The sequence below is a fragment of the Aethalodelphis obliquidens genome, unplaced genomic scaffold (assembly GCF_003676395.1).
Source record: "Aethalodelphis obliquidens isolate GAN/ISIS:26980383/991018 unplaced genomic scaffold, ASM367639v1 scaffold39, whole genome shotgun sequence".
NCBI classification, from domain to species: Eukaryota; Metazoa; Chordata; class Mammalia; order Artiodactyla; family Delphinidae; genus Aethalodelphis; species Aethalodelphis obliquidens.
The window spans coordinates 723215-734716 of record NW_020837983.1 but is presented as its reverse complement, the minus strand read 5'-3'; the positions used below and the strand labels follow the sequence as shown (position 1 = coordinate 734716).

General features: G+C 39.4%; 1 pseudogene; it reads right to left on the bottom strand.

Moving 5' to 3' along the window:
- Nucleotides 1-931: 931 nt before the first annotated feature.
- Nucleotides 932-10897, bottom strand: LOC113633252 (vascular cell adhesion protein 1 pseudogene; annotated as a pseudogene).
- Between the last annotated feature and the right edge of the window lie 605 nt (nt 10898-11502).

Sequence of the window (11502 nt, the reverse complement as noted above, 5' to 3'; positions counted from 1 at the left end):
TTTTTTTTTTTTTGCGGTACGCGGGCCTCTCACTGTTGTGGCCTCTCCAGTTGCGGAGCACAGGCTCTGGACGCGCAGGCTCAGCGGCCATGGCTCACGGGCGTAGCCGCTCCGCGGCATGTGGGATCCTCCCGGACTGGGGCATGAACCCGTGTTCCCTGCATCGGCAGGCGGACTCTCAACCACTGCGCCACCAGGGAAGCCCTGTCTGTCTACTTTTGTAATAAAAAGCTATTTACCATTTTTTCCTCTGATATTTGTTCCACTCTAAAAGTGCTGTTACCGTTTTTCAATTTTAAAACTATACTTTATAAATATATGTACATATACATTAATCAGAGAAAGAAAATTACATAATTATCTTAACATTACTCAGTTAAAAAGAAACTATTTTTCTAAACTTAAAACTACCATATTATGATTACTGTGGCTTGTTGCATTTAAGTGGTGATTAAAATTACAGCAAAGCATTTATGCTTTCAGGCAAAAGTGTTGTATATATGATCAGCTTATTGTCATCATTATACATATAACTGTGAAGGTATATAGACAATCTACCCAATATTAACACACCAAAACCAAACAAAACAAATAAAAAGTAGTCACTGAAATGTCTGTGAGCCAGAGCACATTTGCATGTGAAATCCCTTACTTCAGATACACAGACTTATTCTTGTCACTAGAAATAATAACAATAAATGTATCTTTCTTTTGACCCCTGCGCCATTATAAATCAAGGTTGAAAATGTGTTCATTTGGGGGCTTCCCTGGCGGCGCAGTGGTTGAGAGTCCGCCTGCCGATGCAGGGGGCACGGGTTTGTGCCCCGGTCCGGGAAGATCCCACATGCCGGGGAGCGGCTAGGCCCATGAGCCATGGCTGCTGAGCCTGCGCGTCCGGAGCCTGTGCTCCGCAACGGGAGAGGCCACAACAGTGAATGTGTTCATCTTGGATTTTCTTCTTTTTTATGCTTCTTGAGAGTATAAAATACTATCCCATACAAAATTATTGTGTAATTTTGTACAGAGATTCCTTGTAGCAAATTCTCCATAGGTGAAAATATAGAGAACTCAAAATAACTCTCAACAGATTTCAGATATTAATTATATGTTTTAGCGGGAAAAAAATACCCATTAAATTTGCCCTTCTGCCACGGAACATAAGAATTGGCTAAATGAGATGCTAATTACGTGAATGAGATAGAATCTCTGAGAATTAAATTCTATTTAATATTTAAGTATTAACTCTCCTTTCATATTAACAACTATTCAGTTTGATTCACATATTTTGGCTCTTTTCAATGTAAGTAAAATTACTTCTTGACTTCATGAAATTCACATTCAATTTTATAAAGTTTTCAGATAATAATACTTATGCAAAACCCATATTATCTTAGGTTCTTAATGGTCACAATAAGTAATTTAAATGATATTTTCTTTAATGTAGAAAATAGTTTCATTTCTGAAATGGGACTCTGTGTTTAAAATACTGTAAATTAGATCATGTTTGCCCATTGAATTCTACTCTGTATCTAGAATTATTCTTTGGGAAAATGTAAGCCACAATCTAGTTTAGATGTGACATGGCTCTCGAGGGCAGAGCATGAAGATTTTGATGGTTATAATGTAGCACTAGCTCTAGTGACCCATTCATCTTATGGGAAGTTTGTGTACCTCTTTACTCCATATGATCTGGCTTACTCATATTCGGATAGTACCAAAGTTTGAGTACAAGGTAACAGCTAACTTTTTTTGAGCTCCTACTGTGTATCAGACATAATTCCAATCACTTTCAGGGATGATCTAACTCTGTGCAGTAGAATTGATTAGCCCCCTTTACAGGTGAGGAAAATGAAAGTCAGAGAGCTCTCATGGCTAAGAAGGGCTTGAGAACACAGTTTGATTTCAGAGATGAGTTTAGGACCACTATGCTATGCTGCCTTCCCATTTTCAAGACTAGAACTTCTCAATCATGAATGGGTAACAAATATGTTCAGATATGGGCCCTCTCAGCACTTGGGATTGATGGACAGGACCTGGAGCCCAGAACCCTGGTCTGTTCCCATGTCTGTGAGCAGCTTCATTTACTTACACCAATGCACTACACAAAGATGATTTTCTACATGTGCCATAGTGTGAAAAAGTTTGACAAGCATGCTGCCCTAGAGCAAGGAAAACATTTAGAGATAAATATATTAACTGTGTTCCTAATTTGTAACTGACATTAAATTTTCAGAGTCAGCAATCTTCTGACAAGGGATAATTTATATACCTTATATAATTCTACTTTATGTTGCTTTGCTAATAATCTCCTCCACTGATATTTTGTTATGCTTCATATTAATCCTTAACTGGCAACATTTATCCTGACTAGAGTTACCACGAATTCTTTTTTTTTCAATTCCAGAAATTATCACTTTACTATACAAAAAAACCTAAACATTTACAAAAGAAAATCAAAAGAAGTTGCATTTTTAGACCTCATTGGGAAAGTTACACAAGAGTCTGATGAAAAAACAATATCATAAAACGTCTCCGTACCATGTCAGTACCATCCAGAGAAATCCAATCAACCATTATACCATAGATTGAAGTGTTCAGTACCTGAAAGTCAACCCAGTGCCCTTTTGGTTTATCATTTGCCTATAACAATATAAAACTCTAGCATCTTTACAAAACATGGAATTGTTGTCTATGAACTTTATAGGAATAAAATTTTGTTAAAGGAAATAATATAGTACAAAGATGACATGGTTCAGCTGCCAATCAATATTAACAGGAATTAAGTTATAACAGTCAGTCCAAGCAACATTTTAATAATTTTAGAAATGTGACTATAGTGTGCTGATATTCCAAGCAATCTTGCTCTGACATAGTTTTATTTTACATATATACAAGTCATGTTATTGCATATACACATCAAGAAACTACTCCAGTTATCACATCTCAAAGGTAGTGCCTATTTTTTAGGCCAAAATTTTCCTTTGGCTTCTGGCTCACAACAAGGGGCATAGGAAGCCATTTCTTTCCAAGAGTTTACTACATTCAAGGAAGTCTGGACTCCTAGCTTGTTGTTTTCCTCATGGAATGATGAGCAGTACTGAGGATTTGAACATCGTGTCTCTGAGCATTTCAAACATTAGCTACACTTTTGATTTCCTTGCTTCTACAAGACTGTATGACCCTTTCATGTTAGCTTTTCTAGCAAAGTAAATAATCATTCCAATGGCAGGTATTATTAAGGAGGATGCACAATAGAGCATGAGAAGTTCAGGAGAAAAATAGTTCTTGTTACTTTCTCTTCCTTTAACATTGAGTGTTATGCTTGTTAATTGAAAGCCAACTTCATTTTTAGATTCACATTCATATACTCCCGCATCCTCTAACTGGGCCCTGTGGAGGGTATATGCACCATCTGTAGACTTAGGCACTATGTAGCCTGACTCTGCTTTTTTCTTCAGGATTATCAAAGTTTGGGGAACATTTCCACATGTACAGGAGATAATGACAGTGTCTCCTCCTTGACATTCTCAGAAGGAAAAGCTGTTAAGTTGTATATCTTTTGGAGCAACTTGGATAATTAATTTGACTTCTTTTCTGCTTATTCCAATCTGTTTAATGCCTTCACAGACATAAATACCAGAATCTCCTATTTTTGTAGACGTTAAGGTGAGAGTGATATTCTCAGAAAGAGGCTATAGATCCCCATTACTTAGTAGCCTGCTCCACAGGATTTTCGAAGCTGGAAGGCCATCGCTAGGGCATGTCATATTCACAGACCTACCTTCCTCCAGGATGGAGGAGGGGCTGACCAAGAGGGTTGTATCACCAGGAGCAACATTAACATATAGTACCTGTGTACTCTGCCTTTGTTTATGTTCAAATTCCATTTCATCAATAGGTAACTTAGTCAGACAAACAAGAACTTTTCCAGTATCTTCAGTGGTGGGGATGAAGATCATTTCCAATCTCTTGGTCTCTAGGGATTTCTTACTTACATCTTCCAAAAAGATTTTATTTTTCATAATACTCTCCCCTTTAAGTAATTCAATCTCCAGCCGGTCAAAAGGATACACAACAGGAACCTTGCAGCTTACAGTGACCAGGTTTCCACTCACTAACAGACCACTCATCTCAATTTCTGGATCTCTAGGGAAGGAGTAGAGCTCCACCTGGATTACCTTTTCCAGTTTCTTATGTCCACATGTCACGGTGCATAGGTAAAAATGTTCGTTCTCAAATCTCACAGGGCTCAGGATCAACGTGGACTTGGACCCCTTGCTCCTCACCTTCCCATTCAGAGGGCTGTCTATCTGGGTTCTCCAAGAGAAAGATAGGGACTCGCAACACATGACATCACAGGTCAACACAACTGAGTCGCCAATCTGAGCAGCAATCTGGGATCCAGGAGAGATCTCTACAGTAAACATTTTCTCTTGAACAATTAATTTCACCTCTTTTCTGTCTTTCCCAACCAGGTTAACTCCTTCACACACATAAATTCCAGAATCTTCCATCCTCATAGCAATTAAAGTGAGAGTTGCATTCTCAGAAAGGAGCTGTAGATTCCCATTGTCTAATTTCTTGCTCCAGAAAAATCTGTGGAGCTGGTAGACCTTCACTGGTACCTGTCATTGTCATGGAGTCAGCTTCTTGCAGGCTTGTGGAGGGATTCACAGATATAACTGTGTCCTTGGGTGAGACGTAGACTTGCAGTTTTTTTGTAGTCCCCCGTACTTGGGGTTGAGAATCAATTTCATTAATGTGTACTGTAGCTTGACAAACAAGAGCTTTCCCAATATCCTCATAAACAGGAGTGAAGGTTACTTCCAAACTCTTTGTTTCCTGGGACTTCATTTCTGAAGGCTCCAGAAAGTTCTGTGTCTTCACTGTACGGTTGCCCTTCAGTAATTCTATCTCCAGCTTTTCAAATGGGTAAACAGCAGGGACCAAACACGTGACTGTGACTGGCTTCCCAACTTCCAGGGAGCCACTCAAATGGATCTCTGGGTCCTTAGGGAAAGAGTAGATCTCCACTGGGATTCCTTCTTCCAGTTTCTGGGACTCACAAATCACTGTGCACAAGTAATAGTGTTCATTCCCCAGACTAACAGGATCCATGGTCAGCGTGGATTCTGTCCCCTCATTTCTCATCTTCCCGTTCAGCAGACTGTCTGTCTGAGTTCTCCAGGAGAACGATGGGGACTCGCAGTCTGTTGTGCTGCAAGTCAGTGAGATGGAGTCACCAATCTGAGCAATAATTTTGGATTCAGGGAAGATGTTGATTTTAAAAGCTTGAGCTGCTAGTATTGGAGGGTCTCCTGCAGAGGTGGGGGTTGGCTGTGGCTTACCACAGGGACAAGGACACTGGCAGCAGAAGCTCTGGGAACTACTCCTTGGTGTGAGCCCTCCCAGAGTCCGCCATTAGCCCCACCAAAGAGCTGGGGAGGCTCCAGTGTTGGGTTTCATCAAGCCAAACAACCACCATGATTTCTTGAAATCATTAAAATGGAATTTTAATTATTCTTGATAAATTATTTTTTACTGTTCATATGGACTGCCTACTTCTCAATCAGAATTGGCAAATATTTTGGCTTGAATGCTGGAGTAACACAAAGCACATGAGTGTGAATAAAGTATTGATAAATAAGGGAATGCTTTCTTCCTTTCTTTTTTTTTTAAGATGGGGGGCAGGCTCCCCAAATCCAAGGAGAAGAGTTGCTCAGGGACTTCGAGGTCCAGGCTTTCTTTCTTGCCCCTGAGGATTTCTACTGTGGTCCCCCCACGCTTCCGCAGTCCCAGGCTCGACTCCATGCCACTTCCCACACCTCAGCCACTGTTCACCTTGACCCACCACTGACCGCCACCTTGACCGGCCCAGCTGCCAGGAATGCTTTCTAAAGAAGTGATGCTTGAAAGTTAAAAAAAATATATGGAGAGTCTGTTTCTATTTTGTAAATAAGTTCATTTGTATCATTTCTTTTTAGATTCTGCATATAAGTGGCATCATACGATATTTCTCTTTCTCTGATTTACTTCACTCTGTATGACAGACTCTAGGTCCATCCACCTTACTACAAATAACTCAGTTTCATTTCTTTTTAAGGCTGAGTAATATTCCATTGTATTTATGTACCACATTTTCTTTATCCATTCCTCTGTCGATGGACATTTAGGTTGCTTCCATGTCTTGGCTGTTGTAAACAGTGGTGCAATGAACACTGGGATGCATGTATCCTTTCAGACCATGTTTTTCTCTGGATATATGTCCAGACTTAGAGAATGACTTATGGTTACCAGAGGGGAAGGATTGGGGGAAGGGATAGTTAGGGAAAGTGGGATTGACATGTACACATTGCTATATTTAAAATGGATAACCAACAAGCATCTACTGTATAACACAGGGAAATCTGCTCAATATTATGTAACAACCTAAATAGGAAAAGGATTTGAAAAAGAACTGATATATGTATAACTGAATCACTTTGTTGTACACCTGAAACTATCACAACATTGTTAATGAACTATACTCCAATATAAAATAAAAAGTTAAAAAATAATGGAGAGAATAGGAGTGCTGTCTTAATGAGGAAAGCTTGAGCTGTTTAGAAGCCCTTGCACAGCACTAAAGTGAATTTTGAGACTTCACATCACTTCAATGCCAGGATAAAATTAAGACAGAATAGTTTAGAATCCCTGGGACCGTTAGAAACAGCACAGGGAAACCCAACTGGCAATCCCAACTGTCTTAAGTCAACGTGTAGTGATGCATAAACACTTGCACTCAAGTGTTTTCACTGTGTTTAAAATGATTTGTTCAGAACGCATTAACCATGGAAGCTCATCTGGAAGTGTGGTTTGTGGTTTTCCAGATTTTACCTCCATAAAAGTTTTCAGGTAAAGATAAATGTTGCAGGTGAGTCAAAAAGGAAAAAAAATAATTTCCTATTGGTTGCAATAGCCAGAGAATGATTGCCCAATTACACGTTTGTTCTGGCTTAGAACTTTGGTGGGGGCCATCCTTGGAATTTGGACAGTTTGCCATCTGGTTTAAGTATGTGATTACACGTGAGATACCAGGGAGGGGGAAGGAAAGGTGACTCCAAAGTTGTAAGCCTCACTGATTCAGTAATAATGGGCCATTGTCAAGGAAAGTATTACCAAGAAGAGGAGCTGGTTGGGTGTGTTTGGGGTGGAGAGGATGATGAATTCTTTGGAGAACATGTAGATCTGAAGGAATGAGGAGGAAATCCAAGTGGAGGTTTCATGAAAGCAAATGAAAATGCTTGCTTGGAGTTGTGTGGAGAGATTAGACTGACGGTTTGTGTTGGAAGTCATCTATTCATAGCCTTAGGAGTGAAAGAGATCTTCTCTCCAAGGAAAAAAGGAAAAAGATAAACTAAAGGGCACATTGCATGGATAACCATATTCTCAGGGGGAGAAAGGTGGAAACAAAGGAGACAGGCCACACTGGCCTCCGTGGTGTCCTTGAACCCACCAAGCATAGCCCCCTGAGAGCTTGCACCTTCCATCCTCAGCCTGGAATACTCTTCCCACAGAGGCAGAGGTGCTTCCTCTGTGCGCCTATAATACTCTAAATGTTTCTGATGCTACATTCACCACAGATTATGACTTCTGTTTGTGTTGTCTCACCTGATACATAATAAATATTCAGAGAATGAATGAATGAATGGGAGAAGTGGAATGAGGAGAGATTGCGTTCAGGGCCACATTTCAGAAATGAAGATCTTGGAGTTCTCATAAGTTGGTCAGACAATATGTTATTTCAAGGAAAATATAATCCAGTGCTTATTGTGTGCCAGGCACACAATCATCTGGAACAAAAGCCAGATGTTTTGGGACTTCCCTGGTGGCGCAGTGGTTAAGAATCCACCTGCCAATGCAGGGGACACAGGTTTGATCCCTGGTCCAGGAAGATCCCAAAAGCCGCAGAACAACTAACCCCGTATGCCACAACTACTGAGCCCGTGTGCTGCAACTACTGAAGCCCACATGCCTAGAGCCCATGCTCCACAAGAAAAGCCACTTCAATGAGAAGCCCACACACCGCAACGAAGAGTAGCCCCCGCTTGCTGCAACTAGAGAAAGCCCGCGAGCAGGAATGAAGACCCAATGCAGCCATAAATAAATAAATAAAAGCCAGATATTTTAAAGTAGCGTCAAGACAACTTTCTCCATTTCTTGGCTATGGTTTTTCTAAGTACCGGCCTCATCTTCAGGCAGGTTCTTTTGAAGTGGCAGCAAGTCAACACTCACTCCTTCAAAACGATTCTGTCTCTGCTGGAGTCATTTGCCTACCTTTGTGAAACTAGGGGAGGTTGGGCCCCTGATGGATTACCCAGGCCAGAGGGGGGACAGTTTTGAGAGCAGAGTATGATATGAGGGCAAAATCAAAAAGTAACAAGTCCATTCTTGAAATCAAAAAAGAGGCCATCTAGTGGCACTGTGATCTGAAACAACAGTAGGGAACAGAAGGGGAAAGAATAAATTCACTCTCCCCCTCCTCCATCTTATTGTCAAAATTACACTGTACTGTTCAGAAACAAGGATGGATGCTCTTCCCTGAGATTGCCTCTGTTGTGTGTTTAAAGTTCTGTAGATGAAGGAGAGTTGAAAAAGCATCTCCTGAGAATAAAGCCACTTGTTAGTGTTAGAACACTGAGCTTTGATGTTTTTATTTATATAAATCTTGCCTTTGGTATGATATGAAAATATAAATCTAATATAAAAGTTTTATATAAACTTTAAAAAGTTCTCTAAAGTCCCATATATATAATGTTGTACGTATATCATGGGCTTTGTAAATAGGCCCAGGTTCAAAGCCTGCTATACCATTTACTATTTGTGTGAAGCCTAGACATATGAATTAAGCTTTTGTGTCTCATTCTCTCTGGTACTTACCTTAAGGGTTAACTAAGAGAGTGCATGAAAAGCATTTAGCACATTGTCCAGTGCACTAGTCAATATTGGTAGGTATTATTGGCATTATTTCTGTGGCTTAAGAATTTTTTATTATGGTAAATAAAATATGCATAAAACATACCATTTTAACCATATGCAGCTAAGTGGCATAAAGTACATTCACATCATTGTACCACCATTACAAATATCCATCTCCAGAATTTTTTCTTCTTCCCAAACTGGAACTCTGTATCCATTAAACAATAACTCCCCATCTCTCCTCTCCTCCCAGACTCTGATAACTACCAAACTTTCTGTCTCTCTGAGTTTGTCTATTCTAGGTTCTTCATGTAAGTGGAATCAGACAAGATTTCTCCGATTGTGTCTGGCTTAAGATTTTTTTTTTTTAATAACAAAAGCTAAATCCAGACTTTTTAGTCACTGATTCCTAGGGTTCCTGTACTACATAGGCCCCAACAGATGAGCCTAAATTCCACTATCTTGGTGGTAGTATCTACTAATTATAGGCACAATCTTAGTAGGTGAGAAATAGTCTCTACAGTGTAGGTTTTAGATACCCAATCTATTTCCACAGCATCACAGAAGCAGAGTTTTTTAGTGTCTATAGAATCTGAAAATATTTCTGAAAGGTAGCTGAAATGCTTGGGTGCTTTAACTGTGGATAAGGATAAAAGTTTTCACAGCTTTTTAGTAATCAGCCTCAGGACCCCTGTCCCAAAGTGACTGTAAATTGTGCAATCAGTAAGCAAAATAGATGACAACGAGGCGTAAAACTTTATTATTAAACAATGATATAAGCCTAAATAAGACTGTTCAGAAAAAACTCTATATAAAAATTTTCTCTCACAACCTGTTTCTTTTTATCATATTATGAGCTTAATGAGTTATTTCCCTGCCTGGCAAATCTGCATTCCTTCAGTTTTACATTTCCTGGACAAAAAGCAAGAACTGTTCAGCCTGTAACCATCAAGTACCAAGCAAGTTGCTTCTGTAGCAACAAATCACCCACATGAAGTCTCTTAGGGTTATCTCTTGACTTCAATGACTTTTCAATGCAAATTTGGCTATTTTCAGTCAAGTGGAAGATCCTAAAACTGCTGCTTAAAAATCTGGGAGCAGACTCTTTCTCCATAGCTCAGCTCCTTTGAGCCTGGTCTCTCTAATGTCCCTGACCCATATTACGATAATCATCACTACAAACAACATATGCCACCACTGACTGTAATTCTATTTTCTTTGTATAATCTTGGGCAAGCAATTTATAATCTCTGAACCTTAGGGTTTCATCTATAAAATAGGCAGATAAAGACAGTTTGTGAAAATGCCTAGTATGGCATGTGGCATGTGATAAGGTACACAGGCAAATATTTAGGAAAGAAGCATGTGTGTATGTTGTACTTTCCAGCCCTCTTTCTCCTTGAGACTATTTTTCATTTCTCTCCTAACAACCGTCTCACAGCTTCTTGCTCTAGTATTTAGGAACTGAAATTATCACCTCATTTGCCCTTCTACTAGCAAGACCTGTCCTAGCATAAGCTAAGACTGCCTTAATCATTGCCCTTCCCACTTAATTATGTTTATCTCTTCCACATCCTGGGCCCTCAGCACTCTGCCTGCTGCTTTGCAGAAAGCAAGTTTGATAGCCTGCTATTTCTAGTTTTTAATCTAAATGAAATGGCATTGATTCAGACATTTGAAAGTACACTGTGATAATTAGAAAATCAAAATTCTGTAAGAACAAAAGCTTAAAAAGTGTTTACATTTTATGTTAACCCTGGGCTTTTTGTCAGAAAAGGTGATGCTATGTTCACTGTATACTTCTATTTCTTTGAACAATTATGCTGGTATTTATTGAGTGCTTACTACAGCCCAGGCACTGTGTTAAACACCTCACATACATTATTATTTCATTTAATCCATCCAGCAATCCTAGTAGGTAGGTGTCACTCATACCCATGTTATAGATAAGGAAACAAAGGCTTAGAAAGGTTAAGTATCTTGCCTAATTTCACACAGAGCTGGATCAAAACCAGGCTGACCCAAGAACCCATGGTCTGGCCACCACACCAGGGTTTTCAGTGGTGTGTTCAAATGCAGGTCCTCAGTCCAGAAAAGACAGTACTGAGTTATTTTAAACTAGGAAGCCTCTGGAGGGCCTTAAATGATGGTCCTTTTTACCGCATATTTTTTTTCCCACTTACCTTCTTTATTTTTCTCTTATTGAGGTCCTTAGGTTTAATTTTTAGTACTAAAATCCATCTGTTCTCTGTTCCTTGCAGTAAGAAACATAAGGCTTCGAGAGCGTCATACAACTTTACAAGTTTGAAATTCCTGTGGCAACATAACACACTGAATCCATTCAAGAGTACATGGTGACCTCAGTGATTCTTGTGGTTGGAATTTTTCTTTTGTAATCAAAATAGTAAGAACACTTGATTAATTTTCTGTGAAAGTGTGCCTGAAATTAAGAATGTTCCCCACATAATATTTTATTTCTTCAAGTAAGAAATATACAGTCCCATGTGCAGAATTTATGAAAAAATGAAAATATGAAAAAAAATC